This window comes from Nerophis ophidion, linkage group LG09, assembly GCF_033978795.1.
Source record: "Nerophis ophidion isolate RoL-2023_Sa linkage group LG09, RoL_Noph_v1.0, whole genome shotgun sequence".
In the NCBI taxonomy this organism is placed as follows: domain Eukaryota; kingdom Metazoa; phylum Chordata; class Actinopteri; order Syngnathiformes; family Syngnathidae; genus Nerophis; species Nerophis ophidion.
Genome location: NC_084619.1, coordinates 71,643,570 through 71,669,179, shown reverse-complemented (window position 1 = coordinate 71,669,179; position 25,610 = coordinate 71,643,570). Strand labels below are relative to the sequence as shown.

Sequence of the window (25,610 nt, the reverse complement as noted above, 5' to 3'; positions counted from 1 at the left end):
CAGGAAGGGCCACCAAAACTCACACCCAGTGGGACATCGGTGACAATGATGACTATGAGAACCTTGGAGAGGAGGAAAGCAATGGATGTCGAGCGGGTCTAACACGATACTGTGAAAGTTCAATCCATAACGGATCCAACACAGTCGCGAGAGTCCAGTCCAAAGCGGATCCGACACAGCAGCGAGAGTCCCGTTCACGGCGGAGTCAGCAGGAAACCATCCCAAGCGGAGGCGGACGACATGAAACTTCAACAAAACAGGAAGGGCCACCAAAACTCACACCCAGTGGGACATCGGTGACAATAATGACCCAGTGGGACATCGGTGACAATGATGACTATGAGAACCTTGGAGAGGAGGAAAGCAATGGATGTCGAGCGGGTCTAACACGATACTGTGAAAGTTCAATCCATAATGGATCCAACACAGTCGCGAGAGTCCAGTCAAAAGCGGATCCGACACAGCAGCGAGAGTCCCGTTCACGGCGGAGTCAGCAGGAAACCATCCCAAGCGGAGGCGGACGACATGAAACTTCAACAAGACAGGAAGGGCCACCAAAACTCACACCCAGTGGGACATCGGTGACAATAATGACCCAGTGGGACATCGGTGACAATGATGACTATGAGAACCTTGGAGAGGAGGAAAGCAATGGATGTCGAGCGGGTCTAACACGATACTGTGAAAGTTCAATCCATAATGGATCCAACACAGTCGCGAGAGTCCAGTCCAAAGCGGATCCGACACAGCAGCGAGAGTCCCGTTCACGGCGGAGTCAGCAGGAAACCATCCCAAGCGGAGGCGGACGACATGAAACTTCAACAAGACAGGAAGGGCCACCAAAACTCACACCCAGTGGGACATCGGTGACAATGATGACTATGAGAACCTTGGAGAGGAGGAAAGCAATGGATGTCGAGCGGGTCTAACATGATACTGTGAAAGTTCAATCCATAATGGATCCAACACAGTCGCGAGAGTCCAGTCCAAAGCGGATCCGACACAGCAGCGAGAGTCCCGTTCACGGCGGAGTCAGCAGGAAACCATCCCAAGCGGAGGCGGACGACATGAAACTTCAACAAGACAGGAAGGGCCACCAAAACTCACACCCAGTGGGACATCGGTGACAATGATGACTATGAGAACCTTGGAGAGGAGGAAAGCAATGGATGTCGAGCGGGTCTAACACGATACTGTGAAAGTTCAATCCATAATGGATCCAACACAGTCGCGAGAGTCCAGTCCAAAGCGGATCCGACACAGCAGCGAGAGTCCCGTTCACGGCGGAGTCAGCAGGAAACCATCCCAAGCGGAGGCGGACGACATGAAACTTCAACAAAACAGGAAGGGCCACCAAAACTCACACCCAGTGGGACATCGGTGACAATGATGACTATGAGAACCTTGGAGAGGAGGAAAGCAATGGATGTCGAGCGGGTCTAACACGATACTGTGAAAGTTCAATCCATAACGGATCCAACACAGTCGCGAGAGTCCAGTCCAAAGCGGATCCGACACAGCAGCGAGAGTCCCGTTCACGGCGGAGTCAGCAGGAAACCATCCCAAGCGGAGGCGGACGACATGAAACTTCAACAAAACAGGAAGGGCCACCAAAACTCACACCCAGTGGGACATCGGTGACAATAATGACCCAGTGGGACATCGGTGACAATGATGACTATGAGAACCTTGGAGAGGAGGAAAGCAATGGATGTCGAGCGGGTCTAACACGATACTGTGAAAGTTCAATCCATAATGGATCCAACACAGTCGCGAGAGTCCAGTCAAAAGCGGATCCGACACAGCAGCGAGAGTCCCGTTCACGGCGGAGTCAGCAGGAAACCATCCCAAGCGGAGGCGGACGACATGAAACTTCAACAAGACAGGAAGGGCCACCAAAACTCACACCCAGTGGGACATCGGTGACAATAATGACCCAGTGGGACATCGGTGACAATGATGACTATGAGAACCTTGGAGAGGAGGAAAGCAATGGATGTCGAGCGGGTCTAACACGATACTGTGAAAGTTCAATCCATAATGGATCCAACACAGTCGCGAGAGTCCAGTCCAAAGCGGATCCGACACAGCAGCGAGAGTCCCGTTCACGGCGGAGTCAGCAGGAAACCATCCCAAGCGGAGGCGGACGACATGAAACTTCAACAAGACAGGAAGGGCCACCAAAACTCACACCCAGTGGGACATCGGTGACAATGATGACTATGAGAACCTTGGAGAGGAGGAAAGCAATGGATGTCGAGCGGGTCTAACATGATACTGTGAAAGTTCAATCCATAATGGATCCAACACAGTCGCGAGAGTCCAGTCCAAAGCGGATCCGACACAGCAGCGAGAGTCCCGTTCACGGCGGAGTCAGCAGGAAACCATCCCAAGCGGAGGCGGACGACATGAAACTTCAACAAAACAGGAAGGGCCACCAAAATAAGAGCGCGAGACAGGAAATAAAGCACTCAACGCAGGAAAACTCCAACAAACTCAAAATAAGGCACCTTGTGGAGTTTCATTTTTTTTTTTAACGTTTTCTGCTGGTGGTGTGCCTACGGACTTTTTAATGAAAAAAATGTGCCTTGCCTCAAAAAAGGTTGCAAAACCCCGCTCTTGGTGGCGTCGCCTGATAAGATGAGGACACGCCCTTCAAACGCTCCGATTCCAAATGTTCTTTGTTGGCGCCGTGGTTTCCTTTTCTGAAGGAGCAAAGGTATAAGGACCTTTCCATATTATTTACACATTTTTCATAAAGCAGTTTATTGAGGGGCTGGAATGGGACTGCGGCCTGACGGCTGATTTAGCGTCTTGGCGCGGCGCGGCGTAGCGTCGCTCCCTGTGGGTTTTGTCTACGAGCTCTTTTAGACGGAGCTCTGGCTTCAATTACAGCAGATCTTCCCCGGGAGAAGAGCTGAAGATAAATTAGCAGCAGGCCAGATGATGTGTGGGGACTGGACTTGAGGATGTGTCTGATCAGCGACACTTGGACGCTCAGCTCTGACAACTTGTCTCCTCCGACAATTCTAGGGCAGCACATTAAGGATCTGGAAGATGGGGGAACAACATAGGTGCGCTTCAAAGCCACAAAGCTGCTAAACCAGGGGTGCCCGCACTTTTCAATTGACCAACTCGAGGGGATCTACCTCATTTATATATATATCATTCATATTTATTTATTTATGAAAGAGACATTTTTGTAAACAAGTTAAATGTGTTTAATGATAATACAAGCATGTGTAACACATATAGATGTCTTTCTTTAACGAAGACAAGAATATAAGTTGGTGTATTACCTGATTCTGATGACTTGCATTGATTGGAATCAGACAGTAATGATGATAACGCCCACATTTTCAAATGGAGGAGAAAAAAAGTTGTCATTTCTGTACAATACCACATGAAAGTGGTTGGTTTTTGGCATCTAATTCATCCAGCTTCCATACACTTTACAAGAAAAACATTGGCGGCAAATTCCGTAGCTTGCTTGATTGACATTCACGGCACCCGAGGGTCTTGTGAGATGACGCTGGCTGCTGCCAGTTCATTGTTATGAAAAAATGACAGAGAGGAAGGCGAGAAACACTTTTTATTTCAACAGACTTTCGCACCGTCCCTTCCGTCAAAACTCTAAAGGCCGACTGCACATTTCCTATCTTCACAATAAAAGCCCTGCTTCATGCTGCCTGCGCTAACAAAACAAGAGTCTCGGAAAGCTGGCGTGCACAAGTGATGCGCACGCCAGCTTTCTGAGGGATCGCTTGTGCGCGCCAGTTTTCCGAGACTCTGTATTTAGTTAGCGCAGGCAGCATGAAGCAGGGCTTTTATTGTGAAGATAGGAAATGTGCAGTCGGCCTTTAGAGTTTTGACGGAAGGTACGGCGCGAGAGTCTGTTGAAATGAAAAGTGTTTCTGGCCTTCCTCTCGGTCATATTTTCATAATAATGATCTTGCAGCAGCCAGCGTCATCTCACAAGACCCTCCGGTACCGTGAATGTCATTTAAGTGACGTCTTGGTGAAGATTGATGATCACTCATTTTTAGGTCTATTTTTTTTAAAAGCCTGGCTGGAGATCGACTAACACACCCCCCGCGGTCGACTGGTAGCTCGCGATCGACGTAATGGGCACCCCTGGTCCAAACAAACAGTTGCCAAGGTGGAGGGCCACAGACCTTGGCTCATAGGAAGAAACTTCTACAAGTTCCATCCATCCATTTCCTACCGCTTATTCCCTTTCGGGGTCGCGGGGGGCGCTGGCGCCTATCTCAGCTACAAGTTGACTTTGGAATAGAAATACGTTTGTGTCTTGAGTTCATTTACGATTGCTAACGATTAGCACGTGAGCTGGCTCACCAGGAAAGGAGCATGTCATTCATGGTTTCACAATAATCGGAGTTTGACTGCGATGAAACATTAACACCTGTAGTTGTCACGTTGCTTCTCCACAATACCTTCACAACAACATCCAGCTTGGCCGCAACTTTATTAAATACTATAGATGGATAGATAGTACTTTATTGATTCCTTCAGGAGATATGTAAGAGTTTGGACCCAAGGAAGGGTATACAAGGTAGGGGACAAAAAGACTGACATGTGGGAAATTGTGGGACGTGTGTGTGTGTGTGTGTGTGTGTGTGTGTGTGTGTGTGTGTGTGTGTGTGTGTGTGTGTGTGTGTGTGTGTGTGTGTGCGTTTCTGTGTGTGTGTGTATATAAAAATATATACATATATACTTATAAAAATATACATATGTATGTATATGTATATATTTATAAAAATTAGGGGTGGGCAAATTAATGCGTTAATTACGAGTTAACTCATCAATCTATTAAAGCCGACAATTATTTTATCGCACATTTGCGTACGTTGTTTACATGCTTTTATTTTGTTAACGCCTTTTCTTAACAAGATGGCGTGGAGGGGCTGTTGGTAAAGATGGAACATTTGGCAAAAATACCGGACAATTCTGCAAATTTCATGGCTGGTGTGGTCACTTATGACCGCCAGACAATTCTGAATGTGGATGGATCGGGCCGTTTTGGACTGAATGAGGCGTGCTTGCTAGACCGGCTAGCTAGCATGGGAATACTTTGCCGGCTACATCCAGCGGCCTGTGAAGCAGCGGAGTATATGTGTTGTCTGTCTATTTATGAATAATGCAGACCAGTAGTGTTGGCTGAGTTCTTAACGTTTGCTTTCAGAGCGTGCATATCACAACATACAAGATGCCGTCATGGCGACACAACCTACGCATGCTCGTCACTCCTGTTGCATGCTGGGTAGGGTAGTTCTTTTTTTCCCCAGGCTCATAACATCACAATATAGTACCATGTGTATGCGTTCAGTTTATCAAAGCACCAAGCAAACAATCGGAAAATTGCCATCATATCAATTCCTAGATATGGTCATAATTATTTTAAGTGCACTACGCAGAATAAACACAACATTATTAATATTGCTACTACGGATAATTTGCCCCAAAATTCCCTAAAACAGCCCACTACCTATAATATAGGTTTTTTAAACATAAGATCCCTGATAAAAAAAATGTTTCTGCTGTTACCTCAGAAATTGCCTGTTCAGATGTTATGATTGTGACTCAGAGATTTGTATGTAGATTATATTTATTTTCCATAACAAACAGGATAACTTAAATACCCTGGCAGTGGCAATAAGCTTAAATGTTTGTATTTACATTTTTTTGAGTTGATTTTCATCAAATATGCTATTTAACTGCTACTGTTTAACAAGGACTGATTTAAATTGTGTTTGCACAACAAATGTTTTGGCGCTTTTGTTCATGTGGGAGAATATTCCAATACTACTTTTGAATTCATTATTGGGCTTTGCGTATACAATGCAGTTAATCGCGATTAATCAGAAAAATAGTGCGATTAACTTCGATTAAAATTTGTAATCGTTGCCCAGCCCTAATAAAAATACATGTGTATATGTGTGTATATATGTATGTATATGATACTGAGTTGCTGATCAATTACATTTAGTTTTTGTCATTTATTGAGTTTATTTATTTTATTTTTCAGTATCAGATGGTTTAGTTGGTCAGAAAATGTTGTCGTTTAAATAAAGATACAATATTTTTTTTCTAATTTCAGGCAAATATGTTGCACTTCACATGGTTAATCTTTGTTGCCAGTTGTTATATTTCTTCTTTTGTTTTCTTTAACGTTAAAGGTCTATACAGAGGTGTACTTATAACAATTGTATTGAGAAATGATACAATTTATTGAAAGGTTTTCTTCTCGCTGGGGGTGTGACAGAAAATAATTGCCTTTTATCAACCTGGAGACCCTGAAATCCCTTCAGATGGATAGAGTACCTGCAGGTACACCTCCATGTTGCTTTAATGCTGCAGGTACACCTGCATGTTGCTTTAATGCTGCAGGTACACCCCCATGTTGCTTTAATGCTGCAGGTACACCCCCATGTTGCTTTAATGCTGCAGGTACACCCCCATGTTGCTTTAATGCTGCAGGTACACCCCCATGTTGCTTTAATGCTGCAGGTACACCCCCATGTTGCTTTAATGCTGCAGGTACACCTCCATGTTGCTTTAATGCTGCAGGTACACCCCCATGTTGCTTTAATGCTGCAGGTACACCCCCATGTTGCTTTAATGCTGCAGGTACACCTCCATGTTGCTTTAATGCTGCAGGTACACCTCCATGTTGCTTTAATGCTGCAGGTACACCCCCATGTTGCTTTAATGCTGCAGGTACACCCCCATGTTGCTTTAATGCTGCAGGTACACCCCCATGTTGCTTTAATGCTGCAGGTACACCCCCATGTTGCTTTAATGCTGCAGGTACACCCCCATGTTGCTTTAATGCTGCAGGTACACCTCCATGTTGCTTTAATGCTGCAGGTACACCTCCATGTTGCTTTAATGCTGCAGGTACACCTGCATGTTGCTTTAATGCTGCAGGTACACCTCCATGTTGCTTTAATGCTGCAGGTACACCCCCATGTTGCTTTAATGCTGCAGGTACACCTCCATGTTGCTTTAATGCTGCAGGTACACCTCCATGTTGCTTTAATGCTGCAGGTACACCTCCATGTTGCTTTAATGCTGCAGGTACACCCCCATGTTGCTTTAATGCTGCAGGTACACCTCCATGTTGCTTTAATGCTGCAGGTACACCTGCATGTTGCTTTAATGATGCAGGTACACCTCCATGTTGCTTTAATGCTGCAGGTACACCCCCATGTTGCTTTAATGCTGCAGGTACACCTCCATGTTGCTTTAATGCTGCAGGTACACCTCCATGTTGCTTTAATGCTGCAGGTACACCTCCATGTTGCTTTAATGCTGCAGGTACACCTCCATGTTGCTTTAATGCTGCAGGTACACCTTCATGTTGCTTTAATGCTGCAGGTACACCCACATGTTGCTTTAATACTGCAGGTACACACCCACTAAAGGTGAAGTCATCCTGCTTTCCACTTCCCCTCTTGTCTTTGTGTTGTTCAGCCCAAGTGGATCTGGAGGCGCAGGAGAAGCAGCTGGCCGACACCCACAAGACGTAAGTTTTTCAGCTTCTTCACCTCTGGCATAAACAAGTCCTCTTCTTCCATCCCGGGCTTACATAAGGCTCGCTTTCCTGCGTCAAAGCCCTGATTTGTGAGTTTGGAAGCGGCGAGCGATGATAAATCCCAGCAAGCTCGAAGTGCCATATTCTCCCAGGGAAATAATCCGGCCGCTTTGTCAATATTTAGGACTTCTGGGGGGAAGGTGCAGGACAGTGGTTCCGGGGGGCCTCAGTAGACGGTGTTTACCTAAGAGGAGACAGCCTGGGCTCCAGGCTTCTGTTACGGCCGGCCAGGAATGTTCCGGCTGCACACTCCGAACAAAGACGGCGTATCGATCCACCGCAAACTACTTTGCCATTTACCTCTCTGTCAAACACTGTCATGTTTTTTTAGAAACATGACAGTGTTTCGTCACGTCGTGACGTTGCTGCTTTTACCAGCAGAGGAGCATGTTGGGCAGCGCACACGCACAGAGTACTTACAAGCAGACACAGAGTGTCGACAGAAAAGGGAGAATGGAGGCATTTTGGCCTAAAAGGTCAAGATAATGGTGGAGTTATAACACTGAAACACCCTCAGGAAGAGCTGCTTTAAGACATGGCTCGCTAGCTAGCGGCTAACGTCCATCCCCAGTAATACTCGCCTCCACGGTGACGAATAAAGTATGTTTCTTACAAGTATATTATCACTGGAGGATGAGGAATAGCTGAACATGCTTCCCTACACACTGTAGCTCACCGGCGATACAACTATGGTTACATTGATATATTTTTTTGTCACAAAATGTTGTGAATATGGCCAATGTATGATCCAGTAACTACTTGGTATCGGATCCATACCTAAATGTGTGGTATCATCCAAAACTAATGTCAAGTATCAAAGAAGAGAAGAATAAGTGATTATTACTTTTGAACAGAAGTGTAGATAGAACATGTTAAAACAGAAAACAGGGTGACACCTACCCTTTACATCAGTATTTCTTAACCATATTATTATTGGTTTATTTGGTATTATCTTTTATTGTATGATCCTGTAACTACTTGGTATCGGATCGATACCTAAATGTATGGTATCATCCAGAACTAATGTCAAGTATCAAAGAAGAGAAGAATAAGTGATTATTACTTTTGAACAGAAGTGTAGATAGAACATGTTAAAACAGAAAACAGGGTGACACCTACCCTTTACATCAGTATTTCTTAACCATATTATTATTGGTTTATTTGGTATTATGTTTTATTGTATGATCCTGTAACTACTTGGTATCGGATCCATACCTAAATGTGTGGTATCATCCAAAACTAATGTCAAGTATCAAAGAAGAGAAGAATAAGTGATTATTACTTTTGAACAGAAGTGTAGATAGAACATGTTAAAACCGAAAACAGGGTGACACCTACCCTTTACATCAGTATTTCTTAACCATATTATTATTGGTTTATTTGGTATTATATTTTATTGTATGATCCTGTAACTACTTGGTATCGGATCCATACCTAAATGTGTGGTATCATCCAAAACTAATGTCAAGTATCAAAGACGAGAAGACTAAGTGATTATTACATTTGAACAGAAGTGTAGATAGAACATGTTAAAACAGAAAACAGGGTGACACCTACCCTTTACATCAGTATTTCTTAACCATATTATTATTGGTTTATTTAGTATTATGTTTTATTGTATGATCCTGTAACTACTTGGTATCGGATCCATACCTAAATGTGTGGTATCATCCAAAACTAATGTCAAGTATCAAAGAAGAGAAGAATAAGTGATTATTACATTTGAACAGAAGTGTAGATAGAACATGTTAAAACAGAAAACAGGGTGACACCTACCCTTTACATCAGTATTTCTTAACCATATTATTATTGGTTTATTTGGTATTATATTTTATTGTATCATCCTGTAACTACTTGGTATCGGATCCATACCTAAATGTGTGGTATCATCCAGAACTAATGTAAAGTATCAAATAAGAGAAGGATAAGTGATTATTACATTTGAACAGAAGTGTAGATAGAACATGTTAAAACAGAAAACAGGGTGACACCTACCCTTTACATCAGTATTTCTTAACCATATTATTATTGGTTTATTTGGTATTATATTTTATTGTATGATCCTGTAACTACTTGGTATCGGATCGATACCTAAATGTATGGTATCATCCAGAACTAATGTCAAGTATCAAAGAAGAGAAGAATAAGTGATTATTACTTTTGAACAGAAGTGTAGATAGAACATGTTAAAACCGAAAACAGGGTGACACCTACCCTTTACATCAGTATTTCTTAACCATATTATTATTGGTTTATTTGGTATTATCTTTTATTGTATGATCCTGTAACTACTTGGTATCGGATCGATACCTAAATGTATGGTATCATCCAGAACTAATGTCAAGTATCAAAGAAGAGAAGAATAAGTGATTATTACTTTTGAACAGAAGTGTAGATAGAACATGTTAAAACCGAAAACAGTGTGACACCTACCCTTTACATCAGTATTTCTTAACCATATTATTATTGGTTTATTTGGTATTATATTTTATTGTATGATCCTGTAACTACTTGGTATCGGATTGATACCTAAATGTGTGGTATCATCCAAAACTAATGTCAAGTATCAAATAAGAGAAGAATAAGTGATTATTACATTTGAACAGAAGTGTAGATAGAACATGTTAAAACCGAAAACAGGGTGACACCTACCCTTTACATCAGTATTCCTTAACCATATTATTATTGGTTTATTTGGTATTATATTTTATTGTATGATCCTGTAACTACTTGGTATCGGATCCATACCTAAATGTGTGGTATCATCCAAAACTAATGTCAAGTATCAAATAAGAGAAGAATAAGTGATTATTACATTTGAACAGAAGTGTAGATAGAACATGTTAAAACAGAAAACAGGGTGACACCTACCCTTTACATCAGTATTTCTTAACCATATTATTATTGGTTTGTTTGGTATTATATTTTATTGTATCATCCTGTAACTACTTGGTATCGGATCCATACCTAAATGTGTGGTATCATCCAGAACTAATGTCAAGTATCAAATAAGGGAAGAATAAGTGATTATTACATTTGAACAGAAGTGTAGATAGAACATGTTAAAACCGAAAACAGGGTGACACCTACCCTTTACATCAGTATTTCTCAAGCATATTATTATTGGTTTATTTGGTATTATATTTTATTGTATGATCCTGTAACTACTTGGTATCGGATCCATACCTAAATGTGTGGTATCATCCAAAACTAATGTCAAGTATCAAATAAGAGAAGAATAAGTGATTATTACATTTGAACAGAAGTGTAGATAGAACATATTAAAACAGAAAACAGGGTGACACCTACCCTTTACATCAGTATTTCTTAACCATATTATTATTGGTTTATTTTGTATTATATTTTATTGTATGATCCTCTAATTACTTGGTATCGGATCCATATCTAAATGTGTGGTATCATCCAAAACTAATGTCAAGTATCAAAGAAGAGAAGAATAAGTGATTATTACATTTGAACAGAAGTGTAGCTAGAACATGTTAAAACAGAAAACAGGGCGACACCTACCCTTCACATCAGTATTTATTAACCATATTATTATTGGTTTATTTGGTATTATATTTTATTGTATGATCCTGTAACTACTTGGTATCAGATCCATATCTAAATGTGTGGTATCATCCAGAACTAATGTCAAGTATCAAAGAAGAAAAGAAAGAGTGATTATTACATTTGAACAGAAGTGTAGATAGAACATGTTAAAACAGAAAACAGGGTGACACCTACCCTTTACATCAGAATTTCTTAACCATATTATTATTGGTTTATTTGGTATTATGTTTTATTGTATGATCCTGTAACTACTTGGTGTCGGATCCATACCTAAATGTGGGGTATCATCCAAAATTAATGTCAAGTATCAAAGAAGAGAAGAATAAGTGATTATTACATTTGAACAGAAGTGTAGATAGAACATGTTAAAACCGAAAACAGGGTGACACCTACCCTTTACATCAGTATTTCTTAACCATATTATTATTGGTTTATTTGGTATTATATTTTATTGTATGATCCTGTAACTACTTGGTATCGGATCCATACCTAAATGTGTGGTATCATCCAAAACTAATGTCAAGTATCAAAGACGAGAAGAATAAGTGATTATTACATTTGAACAGAAGTGTAGATAGAACATGTTAAAACAGAAAACAGGGTGACACCTACCCTTTACATCAGTATTTCTTAACCATATTATTATTGGTTTATTAAAATAATAGTAACACAGACACTCATAAATGTGTTAGCATAGTAGCTAATGCAAACGATGCTAGCGGGTACAAATATGCATGACAAGGCTCCTACAGACATCACACACGGGCCGTTTTAGTAAGTTTGAATTGTTTTAGTTGTATTGTAAAACTTACAAATGCTGTTTCATGCAGAAACGCTATGGATGAACAGTAGACCATACAGGATATATTTCCGTCTCAAAGCGCCAAACAGGAATTACGTTTTAAACAGTGAGTGAACTCGTCCAAAAGGTGGCGCCATAACACAAACTATAGCACACTTTATTCAGTTCCTTTGTGTTTTATGAAAACTTATCATGAAATAGAAAACCATATGGCCATTAGCAATGAAATCCATCCAACCATCCATCCATCCATCCATTTTCTACCGCTTATTCCCTTTTGGGGTCGCGGGGGGCGCTGGCGCCTATCTCAGCTACAATCGGGCGGAAGGCGGGGTACACCCTGGACAAGTCGCCACCTCATCGCAGGGCCAACACAGAAAAATACGTAAATTAGCCGCACCGTTTTATAAGCTGCTGGGTTCAAAGAGGTTAAAAATAAGATAAGTATATTGTTGTATTTTCTTATAATTTAACACAGTGTTACTTTTCATATTGCGTGTAATGTAATCTTGACCAAAGATATTAAATATTCTTGTTATATAAAACCTCTGACTTGTTTTTAAGGAATACTTAGGCCTACTCTGCTACTGTATTAAATGTTGATCATCATGGGGGCACTTAGAGAGCCAAGTGTTTTCTGAGGTGCATCTTGGTGAAAAAGAATTTGAGAACCACTGTTCTATTTCTTTTGTTAGCGTTACACGTGTTTGTTTTATTTGATGTTTCTATTATTTCCATCCAAAATAAGTCATAAATGAATCTGAAATAAGAATCAAATTAAATTCAAGCTCAAGTCAAGTAGCGCAAAATTTGAAATTTTGACATTGAAGTAAAAATGTGTGAGCAAGTTTAAGAATGTGAGCACGGTTGAAAATACTGCGTAAAAAATGTGTAGCGAAATGCAAAGAAAAACAATTCTCTAAGTTAGCGTGTAGCGCTGCATAACTTGCCTTTTTGTAAAAACCTGTGTCATGTGACTCCAAAGGTGACACCTCATTGGCTGGTTGGAAGACAGGATGGATTGCATGCGTGCGATTGTTGTGGCCAAATAAAAGGCAGAAAGGTAGGAAGAGTGTTTTTACTTTTTAAAGGAGGAAACCTACACAAAGAGTCTGGACGTACATTTGAAGTCTCAGGCCTGCTTAGCCTCGCAATAGAACAAGAACCAAGGTCGTAGGGTGAAGCTAGCAGAATAAACTTTCGCCAGCGGCCATCACAACTTTTGCAAGGATTGGCAGGGTGAGATAGATGTATGAAGGGGAGGGATTAGTGGCGGCAGCAGGTGGGGACACCGATCAATAAACAGTCTGTGGAGGGGGGCGTGGCCTGGTGTGTAAGCACCGGCCTCGAAGCCAGCGGCAGGTGAGTAGATTGCCCAGCTGGGATGGTTATCTCAATCAATCAATCAATCAATGTTTATTTATATAGCCCCAAATCACAAATGTCTCAAAGGACTGCACAAATCATTACGACTAAAACATCCTCGGAAGAACCCACAAAAGGGCAAGGAAAACTCACACCCAGTGGGCAGGGAGAATTCACATCCAGTGGGACGCCAGTGACAATGCTGACTATGAAAAACCTTGGAGAGGACCTCAGATGTGGGCAACCCCCCCCTCTAGGGGACCGAAAGCAATGGATGTCGAGCGGGTCTAACATGATACTGTGAAAGTTCAATCCATAGTGGCTCCAACACAGCCGCGAGAGTTCAGTTCAAGCGGATCCAAGACAGCAGCGAGAGTCCCGTCCACAGGAAACCATCTCAAGCGGAGGCCGATCAGCAGCGTAGAGATGTCCCCAACCGATACACAGGCGAGCGGTCCATCCTGGGTCCCGACGAGAGGTCCATCCTGGGTCTCGACTCTGAACAGCCAGTACTTCATACATGGTCATCGGACCGGACCCCCTCCACAAGGGAGGGGGGGGGACATAGGAGAAAGAAAAGAAGCGGCAGATCAACTGGTCTAAAAAGGAGGTCTAAAGGCTAGAGTATACAGATGAGTTTTAAGGTGAGACTTAAATATGACTTAAATCTAATCACCTGCCGCCTTTATTAGCAGCAGCCGGACAGAGCCACGTGGTTGGGAGTTTGAGTTGCTGGTGAGCAGACGCATGGACACACAAACACGCCGGAAAAACACGCTAGAGAGACCGGAAAATTTCAGATCAGGGTGCTGTTGCTGTGTGAGCAAAATAAAACAATTGTCAAACCGGACTATCGGGCTTACAAGAGGATCTGTCGGGATCAGGGGAACCCACGGGCGGGCAACCTCCACACAGTCTAATCAGCGCAACACAACTTTTGCAAGGATTGGCAGGGTGAGATAGATATTAGTGGCGGCAGCAGGTGGGGACACCCATCAATAAACAGTCTAATCAGCAAAACAAGAAGGTAAACAAGGAAAGAGCGGTGAAACATAAATTGACTCGCTCATAAGAAGCATAAAACCAAACATGAAATGTCAAACTCTGATGAAAGATACAGAGCGAAACAGAGAATGCTTTTTAAGAGTAGTGAAAGGATTGTTCTGGAAATGTTATTTCATATGTTTGGGAATCCCGAGATTCTGCCCGACGACACGTGTCGCAATAAAGGTCTTGTTGGTGTGTAACATTCTGAGGTTTTCCTCTTTCTACTTTGTCAGCTTCTTGGAGTTGAGCGTGTCCTTCTCGGTGAAAGCCAAAGCTGGCGAGAAGGAGGTCTCCCCCAACACTGTCTTCAGCATCTGGCACCAGTTCTCCAGCGACTTCAAAGAGCAGTGGAAGAAGCAGAACAAGCTGATGCTGAAGGAGCGGTGAGTCAAATCAGCATGCTAACGCTAGCAACTTCCTTGTGGATGTTCCACCATCAATCAATCAATGTCAGTCATCCATCCATCATCTTCCGCTTATCCGAGGTCGGGTCGCGGGGCCAGCAGCCTAAGCAGGGAAGCCCAGACTTCCCTTTCCCCAGCCACTTCGTCTAGCTCTTCCCGGGGGATCCCGAGGCGTTCCCAGGCCAGCCGGGAGACATAGTCTTCCCAACGTGTCCTGGGTCTTCCCCGTGGCCTCCTACCGGTTGGACGTGCCCTAAACACCTCCCTAGGGAGGCGTTCGGGTGGCATCCTGACCAGATGCCCGAACCACCTCATCTGGCTCCTCTCGATGTGAAGGAGCAGCGGCTTTACTTTGAGTTCCTCCCGGATGGCAGAGCTTCTCACCCTATCTCTAAGGGAGAGACCTGGAAACTCCTTTGGGCCGCTTGTACCCGTGATCTTATCCTTTCGGTCATGACCCAAAGCTCATGACCATAGGTGAGGATGGGAATGTAGATCGACCGGTAAATTGAGCGCTTTGCCTTCCGGCTCAGCTCCTTCTTTACCACAACGGATCGATACAACGTCCGCATTACTGAAGACGCCGCACCGATCCGCCTGTCCATCTCACGATCCACTCTTCCCCCACTCGTGAACAAGACTCCTAGGTACTTGAACTCCTCCACTTGGGGCAGGGTCTCCTCCCCAACCCGGAGATGGCATTCCACCCTTTTCCCGGGCGAGAACCATGGACTCGGACTTGGAGGTGCTGATTCTCATTCCGGTCGCTTCACACTCGGCTGCGAACCGATCCAGCGAGAGCTGAAGATCCCGGTCAAAAAGCAGAGACCTAATCCTGTGGTTACCAAACCGGAACCCCTCAACGCCTTGACTGCTTTCTGAGCTGCAACCTTATCGTGGTAGAGGAGTTTGCGTGTCCCAATGATCCTAGGAGCTATGTTGTCACGATGTAGTGTGTGTGGTATATTGTCACGATGTAGTGTGTGTAGTGTATTGTCACGATGTAGTGTGTGTGGTGTATTGTCATGATGTAGTGTGTGTGGTGTATTGTCATGATGTAGTGTGTGTAGTGTATTGTCATGATGTAGTGTGTGTGGTGTATTGTCATGATGTAGTGTGTGTGTGGTGTATTGTCATGATGTAGTGTGTGTAGTGTATTGTCATGATGTAGTGTGTGTGGTGTATTGTCATGATGTAGTGAGTGTGGTGTATTGTCATGATGTAGTGTGTGTGGTGTATTGTCATGATGTAGTGTGTGTGGTGTATTGTCACGATGTAGTGTGTGTGGTGTATTGTCACGATGTAGTGTGTGTGGTGTATTGTCATGATGTAGTGTGTGTGATGTATTGTCATGATGTAGTGTGTGTGGTGTATTGTCATGATGTAGTGTGTGTGGTGTATTGTCATGATGTAGTGTGTGTGGTGTATTGTCACGATGTAGTGTGTGTGTGGTGTATTGTCATGATGTAGTGTGTGTGGTGTAGTGTCATGATGTAGTGTGTGTGGTGTATTGTCATGATGTAGTGTGTGTGGTGTATTGTCATGATGTAGTGTGTGTGGTGTATTGTCACGATGTAGTGTGTGAGGTGTATTGTCATGATGTAGTGTGTGTGGTGTATTGTCATGATGTAGTGTGTGTGGTGTATTGTCATGATGTAGTGTGTGTGGTGTATTGTCATGCTGTAGTGTGTGTGGTATATTGTCATGATGTAGTGTGTGTGGTGTATTGTCATGATGTAGTGTGTGTGTGGTGTATTGTCATGATGTAGTGTGTGTGGTGTATTGTCACAATGTAGTGTGTGTGTGGTATTGTCATGATGTAGTGTGTGTGTGGTGTATTGTCATGATGTAGTGTGTGTGGTGTATTGTCATGATGTAGTGAGTGTGGTGTATTGTCATGATGTAGTGTGTGTGGTGTATTGTCATGATGTAGTGTGTGTGGTGTATTGTCACGATGTAGTGTGTGTGGTGTATTGTCACGATGTAGTGTGTGTGGTGTATTGTCATGATGTAGTGTGTGTGATGTATTGTCATGATGTAGTGTGTGTGGTGTATTGTCATGATGTAGTGTGTGTGGTGTATTGTCATGATGTAGTGTGTGTGGTGTATTGTCACGATGTAGTGTGTGTGTGGTGTATTGTCACGATGTAGTGTGTGTGGTGTATTGTCATGATGTAGTGTGTGTGATGTATTGTCATGATGTAGTGTGTGTGGTGTATTGTCATGATGTAGTGTGTGTGGTGTATTGTCATGATGTAGTGTGTGTGGTGTATTGTCACGATGTAGTGTGTGTGTGGTGTATTGTCATGATGTAGTGTGTGTGGTGTAGTGTCATGATGTAGTGTGTGTGGTGTATTGTCATGATGTAGTGTGTGTGGTGTATTGTCATGATGTAGTGTGTGTGGTATATTGTCATGATGTAGTGTGTGTGGTGTATTGTCATGATGAAGTGTGTGTGGTGTATTGTCATGATGTAGTGTGTGTGGTGTATTATCATGATGTAGTGTGGGTGGTGTATTGTCACGATGTAGTGTGTGTTGTATATTGTCACGATGTAGTGTGTGTGTGGTATATTGTCATGATGTAGTGTGTGTGGTGTATTGTCATGATGTAGTGTGTGTGGTATATTGTCATGATGTAGTGTGTGTGGTGTATTGTCACGATGTAGTGTGTGTGTGGTGTATTGTCACGATGTAGTGTGTGTGTGGTATATTGTCATGATGTAGTGTGTGTGGTGTATTGTCATGATGTAGTGTGTGTGGTGTATTGTCACGATGTAGTGTGTGTGGTATATTGTCATGATGTAGTGTGTGTGGTGTGTTGTCACGATGTAGTGAGTGTGGTGTATTGTCATGATGTAGTGAGTGTGGTGTATTGTCATGATGTAGTGTGTGTGGTGTATTGTCATGATGTAGTGTGTGTTGTATATTGTCATGATGTAGTGTGTGTGGTGTATTGTCATGATGTAGTGTGTGTGGTGTATTGTCATGATGTAGTGTGTGTGGTGTATTGTCATGATGTAGTGTGTGTGTGGTGTATTGTCATGATGTAGTGTGTGTGTGGTGTATTGTCATGATGTAGTGTGTGTGGTGTATTGTCATGATGTAGTGTGTGTGGTGTATTGTCACGATGTAGTGTGTGTGGTGTATTGTCATGATGTAGTGTGTGTGGTATATTGTCATGATGTAGTGTGTGTGGTGTATTGTCATGATGTAGTGTGTTTGTGGTATATTGTCATGATGTAGTGTGTGTGGTGTATTGTCACGATGTAGTGTGTGTGTGGTGTATTGTCATGATGTAGTGTGTGTGGTGTATTGTCATGATGTAGTGTGTGTGGTGTATTGTCACGATGTAGTGTGTGTGTGGTGTATTGTCACGATGTAGTGTGTGTGGTGTATTGTCATGATGTAGTGTGTGTGGTATATTGTCATGATGTAGTGTGTGTGGTGTATTGTCATGATGAAGTGTGTGTGGTGTATTGTCATGATGTAGTGTGTGTGGTGTATTATCATGATGTAGTGTGGGTGGTGTATTGTCACGATGTAGTGTGTGTTGTATATTGTCACGATGTAGTGTGTGTGTGGTATATTGTCATGATGTAGTGTGTGTGGTGTATTGTCATGATGTAGTGTGTGTGGTATATTGTCATGATGTAGTGTGTGTGGTGTATTGTCACGATGTAGTGTGTGTGTGGTGTATTGTCACGATGTAGTGTGTGTGTGGTATATTGTCATGATGTAGTGTGTGTGGTGTATTGTCATGATGTAGTGTGTGTGGTGTATTGTCATGATGTAGTGTGTGTGGTGTATTGTCATGATGTAGTGTGTGTGGTGTATTGTCATGATGTAGTGTGTGTGGTGTATTGTCATGATGTAGTGTGTGAGGTGTATTGTCACGATGTAGTGTGTGTGGTGTATTGTCATGATGTAGTGTGTGTGGTGTATTGTCATGATGTAGTGTGTGTGGTGTATTGTCACGATGTAGTGTGTGTGTGGTATATTGTCATGATGTAGTGTGTGTGGTGTATTGTCACGATTCAGTGTGTGTGTGGTATATTGTCATGATGTAGTGTGTGTGGTGTATTGTCACGATTCAGTGTGTGTGTGGTATATTGTCATGATGTAGTGTGTGTGTGGTATATGGTCATGATGTAGTGTGTGTGTGGTGTATTGTCATGATGTAGTGTGTGTGGTGTATTGTCATGATGTAGTGTGTGTGGTAAATTGTCATGATGTAGTGTGTGTGTGGTATATTGTCATGATGTAGTTTGTGTGTGGTGTATTGTCATGATGTAGTGTGTGTGTGGTGTGTTTTCATGATGTAGTGTGTGTGGTGTATTGTCATGATGTAGTGTGTGTGGTGTATTGTCATGATGTAGTGTGTGTGGTATATTGTCATGATGTAGTGTGTGTGGTGTATTGTCACGATGTAGTGTGTGTGTGGTGTATTGTCACGATGTAGTGTGTGTGGTGTATTGCCATGATGTAATGTGTGTGGTGTATTGTCATGATGTAGTGTGTGTGGTGTATTGTCATGATGTAGTGTGTGTGGTGTATTGTCATGATGTAGTGTGTGTGGTGTATTGTCATGATGTAGTGTGTGTGTGGTGTATTGTCACGATGTAGTGTGTGTGGTGTATTGTCATGATGTAGTGTGTGTGGTGTATTGTCATGATGTAGTGTGTGTTGTATATTGTCACGATGTAGTGTGTGTGGTGTATTTTCATGATGTAGTGTGTGTGTGGTATATTGTCATGATGTAGTGTGTGTGGTGTATTGTCATGATGTAGTGTGTGTGGTATATTGTCATGATGTAGTGTGTGTGGTGTATTGTCATGATGTAGTGTGTGTGGTGTATTGTCACGATGTAGTGTGTGTGTGGTATATTGTCATGATGTAGTGTGTGTGTGGTATATTGTCATGATGTAGTGTGTGTGTGGTGTATTGTCATGATGTAATGTGTGTGGTGTATTGTCATGATGTAGTGTGTGTGGTGTATTGTCATGATGTAGTGTGTGTGGTGTATTGTCATGATGTAGTGTGTGTGTGGTGTATTGTCACGATGTAGTGTGTGTGGTGTATTGTCATGATGTAGTGTGTGTGGTGTATTGTCATGATGTAGTGTGTGTTGTATATTGTCACGATGTAGTGTGTGTGGTGTATTGTCACGATGTAATGTGTGTGGTGTATTGTCACGATGTAGTGTGTGTGTGGTGTGTTTTCATGATGTAGTGTGTGTGTGTTTTTTTTTTTAATGATGTAGTCTGTGTGGTGTATTGTCATGATGTAGTGTGTGTGGTGTGTTTCAGGCTGAAGATGGCGGAGGAGTGTATCAGACAGGCCAAGGAGAAGAGTTCATACAATGTGAAAGCCAAACATGCAACAGGAATAGTAAGTACTCATCACTAGGCTGACTTCCTTCCTGCGCTGCTTGCCAGTGGAAGTAGTGTGTGTGTGTGTGTGTGTGTGTGTGTGTGTGTGTGTGTGTGTGTGTGTGTGTGTGTGTGTGTGTGTGTGTGTGTGTGTGTGTGTGTGTGTGTGTGTGTGTGTTTGTGCTGCACAGAAAGTGTAAGTAGGGTGTGTGTGTGTGTTTGTGCTGCACAGAAAGTGGAAGTAGTGTGTGTGTTTGTGTTTGTGCTGCACAGAAAGTGTAAGCAGTGTGTGTGTGTTTGTGTTGCACAGAAAGTGTAAGTAGGGTGTGTGTTTGTGTTTGTGGTACACAGAAAGTGTAAGTAGGGTGTGTGTTTGTGTTTGTGCTGCACAGAAATTGTAAGTAGTGTGTGTGTGTTTGTGTTTGTGTTTGTGGTGCACAGAAAGTGTAAGTAGTGTGTGTGTTTGTGTTGCACAGAAATTGTAAGTAGTGTGTGTGTTTGTGTTTGTGCTGCACAGAAATTGTAAGTAGTGTGTGTGTTTGTGTTTGTGCTGCACAGAAAGTGTAAGTAGTGTGTGTGTTTGTGTTTGTGCTGCACAGAAAGTGTAAATAGTGTGTGTGTTTGTGTTTGTGCTGCACAGAAAGTGTAAGTAGTGTGTGTTTGTGCTGCACAGAAAGTGTAAGTAGTGTGTGTGTGTGTTTGTGTTTGTGTTGCACAGAAAGTGTAAGTAGTATGTGTGTTTGTGTTGCACAGAAAGTGTAAGTAGTGTGTGTGTGTTTGTGTTTGTGCTGCACAGAAATTGTAAGTAGTGTGTGTGTGTTTGTGTTTGTGTTGCACAGAAAGTGTAAGTAGGGTGTGTGTTTGTGTTTGTGGTACACAGAAAGTGTAAGTAGGGTGTGTGTTTGTGTTTGTGCTGCACAAAAATTGTAAGTAGTGTGTGTGTGTTTGTGTTTGTGTTTGTGGTGCACAGAAAGTGTAAGTAGTGTGTGTGTTTGTGTTGCACAGAAAGTGTAAGTAGTGTGTGTGTTTGTGTTTGTGCTGCACAGAAAGTGTAAGTAGTGTGTGTGTGTGTGTTTGTGCTGCACAGAAAGTGGAAGTAGTGTGTGTGTTTGTGTTTGTGCTGCACAGAAAGTGTAAGCAGTGTGTGTGTGTTTGTGTTGCACAGAAAGTGGAAGTAGTGTGTGTGTGTTTGTGTTTGTGCTGCACAGAAAGTGGAAGTAGTGTGTGTGTGTGTGTGTTTGTGCTGCACACAAAGTGTATGTAGTGTATGTTTGTGTTTGTGCTGCACAGAAAGTGTAAGCAGTGTGTGTGTGTTTGTGTTGCACAGAAAGTGTAAGTAGGGTGTGTGTTTGTGTTTGTGGTACACAGAAAGTGTAAGTAGTGTGTGTGTGTTTGTGTTTGTGCTGCACAGAAAGTGTAAGTAGGGTGTGTGTGTGTGTTTGTGCTGCACAGAAAGTGGAAGTAGTGTGTGTGTTTGTGTTTGTGCTGCACAGAAAGTGTAAGCAGTGTGTGTGTGTTTGTGTTGCACAGAAAGTGGAAGTAGTGTGTGTGTGTTTGTGTTTGTGCTGCACAGAAAGTTGAAGTAGTGTGTGTGTTTGTGTTTGTGCTGCACAGAAAGTGTAAGTAGTGTGTGTGTGTTTGTGTTGCACAGAAAGTGTAAGTAGGGTGTGTGTTTGTGTTTGTGGTACACAGAAATTGTAAGTAGCGTGTCTGTTTGTGTTTGTGCTGCACAGAAAGTGTAAGTAGTGTGTGTGTGTGTGTTTGTGCTGCACAGAAAGTGGAAGTAGTGTGTGTGTTTGTGTTTGTGCTGCACAGAAAGTGTAAGCAGTGTGTGTGTGTTTGTGTTGCACAGAAAGTGGAAGTAGTGTGTGTGTGTTTGTGTTTGTGCTGCACAGAAAGTGGAAGTAGTGTGTGTGTTTGTGTTTGTGCTGCACAGAAAGTGGAAGTAGTGTGTGTGTGTTTGTGTTGCACAGAAAGTGTAAGCACTGTGTGTGTTTGTGTTGCACAGAAAGTGTAAGTAGTGTGTGTGTCTGTGTTTGTGCTGCATAGAAAGTGTAAGTAGTGTGTGTGTTTGTGTTTGTGCTGCACAGAAAGTGTAAGTAGTGTGTGTGTTTGTGTTTGTGCTGCACAAAAAGTGCAAGTATTGTGTGTGTGTTTGTGTTGCACAGAAAGTGGAAGTAGTGTGTTTGTGTTTGTGTTTGTGTTGCACAGAAAGTGTAAGTAGGGTGTGTGTTTGTGTTTGTGATACACAGAAATTGTAAGTAGTGTGTGTGTGTGTGTGTTTGTGCTGCACAGAAAGTGTATGTAGTGTATGTTTGTGTTTGTGTTGCACAGAAAGTGTAAGTAGTGTGTGTGTGTGTGTGTTTGTGCTGCACAGAAAGTGTATGTAGTGTATGTTTGTGTTTGTGCTGCACAGAAAGTGTAAGCAGTGTGTGTGTGTTTGTGTTGCACAGAAAGTGTAAGTAGGGTGTGTGTTTGTGTTTGTGGTACACAGAAAGTGTAAGTAGTGTGTGTGTGTTTGTGTTTGTGCTGCACAGAAAGTGTAAGTAGGGTGTGTGTGTGTGTTTGTGCTGCACAGAAAGTGGAAGTAGTGTGTGTGTTTGTGTTTGTGCTGCACAGAAAGTGTAAGCAGTGTGTGTGTGTGTTTGTGTTGCACAGAAAGTGGAAGTAGTGTGTGTGTTTGTGTTTGTGCTGCACAGAAAGTTGAAGTAGTGTGTGTGTTTGTGTTTGTGCTGCACAGAAAGTGTAAGTAGTGTGTGTGTGTTTGTGTTGCACAGAAAGTGTAAGTAAGGTGTGTGTTTGTGTTTGTGGTACACAGAAATTGTAAGTAGCGTGTCTGTTTGTGTTTGTGCTGCACAGAAAGTGGAAGTAGTGTGTGTGTGTTTGTGTTTGTGCTGCACAGAAAGTGTAAGTAGTGTGTGTGTTTGTGTTTGTGCTGCACAGAAAGTGTAAGCAGTGTGTGTGTGTTTGTGTTGCACAGAAAGTGGAAGTAGTGTGTGTGTGTTTGTGTTTGTGCTGCACAGAAAGTGGAAGTAGTGTGTGTGTTTGTGTTTGTGCTGCACAGAAAGTGGAAGTAGTGTGTGTGTGTTTGTGTTGCACAGAAAGTGTAAGCACTGTGTGTGTTTGTGTTGCACAGAAAGTGTAAGTAGTGTGTGTGTCTGTGTTTGTGCTGCACAGAAAGTGTAAGTAGTGTGTGTGTTTGTGTTTGTGCTGCACAGAAAGTGTAAGTAGTGTGTGTGTTTGTGTTTGTGCTGCACAAAAAGTGCAAGTATTGTGTGTGTGTTTGTGTTGCACAGAAAGTGGAAGTAGTGTGTTTGTGTTTGTGTTTGTGTTGCACAGAAAGTGTAAGTAGGGTGTGTGTTTGTGTTTGTGATACACAGAAATTGTAAGTAGCGTGTCTGTTTGTGTTTGTGCTGCACAGAAAGTGTAAGTAGTGTGTGTGTGTGTGTGTTTGTGCTGCACAGAAAGTGTATGTAGTGTATGTTTGTGTTTGTGTTGCACAGAAAGTGTAAGTAGTGTGTGTGTGTGTGTGTTTGTGCTGCACAGAAAGTGTATGTAGTGTATGTTTGTGTTTGTGCTGCACAGAAAGTGTAAGCAGTGTGTGTGTGTTTGTGTTGCACAGAAAGTGTAAGTAGGGTGTGTGTTTGTGTTTGTGGTACACAGAAAGTGTAAGTAGTGTGTGTGTGTTTGTGTTTGTGCTGCACAGAAAGTGTAAGTAAGGTGTGTGTGTGTGTTTGTGCTGCACAGAAAGTGGAAGTAGTGTGTGTGTTTGTGTTTGTGCTGCACAGAAAGTGTAAGCAGTGTGTGTGTGTTTGTGTTGCACAGAAAGTGGAAGTAGTGTGTGTGTTTGTGTTTGTGCTGCACAGAAAGTTGAAGTAGTGTGTGTGTTTGTGTTTGTGCTGCACAGAAAGTGTAAGTAGTGTGTGTGTGTTTGTGTTGCACAGAAAGTGTAAGTAGGGTGTGTGTTTGTGTTTGTGGTACACAGAAATTGTAAGTAGCGTGTCTGTTTGTGTTTGTGCTGCACAGAAAGTGTAAGTAGTGTGTGTGTGTGTGTTTGTGCTGCACAGAAAGTGGAAGTAGTGTGTGTGTTTGTGTTTGTGCTGCACAGAAAGTGTAAGCAGTGTGTGTGTGTTTGTGTTGCACAGAAAGTGGAAGTAGTGTGTGTGTGTTTGTGTTTGTGCTGCACAGAAAGTGGAAGTAGTGTGTGTGTTTGTGTTTGTGCTGCACAGAAAGTGGAAGTAGTGTGTGTGTGTTTGTGTTGCACAGAAAGTGTAAGCACTGTGTGTGTTTGTGTTGCACAGAAAGTGTAAGTAATGTGTGTGTCTGTGTTTGTGCTGCACAGAAAGTGTAAGTAGTGTGTGTGTTTGTGTTTGTGCTGCACAGAAAGTGTAAGTAGTGTGTGTGTTTGTGTTTGTGCTGCACAAAAAGTGCAAGTATTGTGTGTGTGTTTGTGTTGCACAGAAAGTGGAAGTAGTGTGTTTGTGTTTGTGTTTGTGTTGCACAGAAAGTGTAAGTAGGGTGTGTGTTTGTGTTTGTGGTACACAGAAATTGTAAGTAGCGTGTCTGTTTGTGTTTGTGCTGCACAGAAAGTGTAAGTAGTGTGTGTGTGTGTGTGTTTGTGCTGCACAGAAAGTGTATGTAGTGTATGTTTGTGTTTGTGTTGCACAGAAAGTGTAAGTAGTGTGTGTGTGTGTGTGTTTGTGCTGCACAGAAAGTGTATGTAGTGTATGTTTGTGTTTGTGCTGCACAGAAAGTGTAAGCAGTGTGTGTGTGTTTGTGTTGCACAGAAAGTGTAAGTAGGGTGTGTGTTTGTGTTTGTGGTACACAGAAAGTGTAAGTAGTGTGTGTGTGTTTGTGTTTGTGCTGCACAGAAAGTGTAAGTAGGGTGTGTGTGTGTGTTTGTGCTGCACAGAAAGTGGAAGTAGTGTGTGTGTTTGTGTTTGTGCTGCACAGAAAGTGTAAGCAGTGTGTGTGTGTGTTTGTGTTGCACAGAAAGTGGAAGTAGTGTGTGTGTTTGTGTTTGTGCTGCACAGAAAGTTGAAGTAGTGTGTGTGTTTGTGTTTGTGCTGCACAGAAAGTGTAAGTAGTGTGTGTGTGTTTGTGTTGCACAGAAAGTGTAAGTAAGGTGTGTGTTTGTGTTTGTGGTACACAGAAATTGTAAGTAGCGTGTCTGTTTGTGTTTGTGCTGCACAGAAAGTGTAAGTAGTGTGTGTGTGTGTGTTTGTGCTGCACAGAAAGTGGAAGTAGTGTGTGTGTTTGTGTTTGTGCTGCACAGAAAGTGTAAGCAGTGTGTGTGTGTTTGTGTTGCACAGAAAGTGGAAGTAGTGTGTGTGTGTTTGTGTTTGTGCTGCACAGAAAGTGGAAGTAGTGTGTGTGTTTGTGTTTGTGCTGCACAGAAAGTGGAAGTAGTGTGTGTGTGTTTGTGTTGCACAG

At 42.5% G+C, this 25,610-nt stretch overlaps 1 pseudogene; it reads left to right on the top strand.

Annotated features, from left to right (window-relative positions):
• LOC133559714 (formin-2-like) overlaps window positions 1-25,610 on the top strand; it is a 140,412-nt pseudogene that overhangs the window by 97,382 nt on the left and 17,420 nt on the right.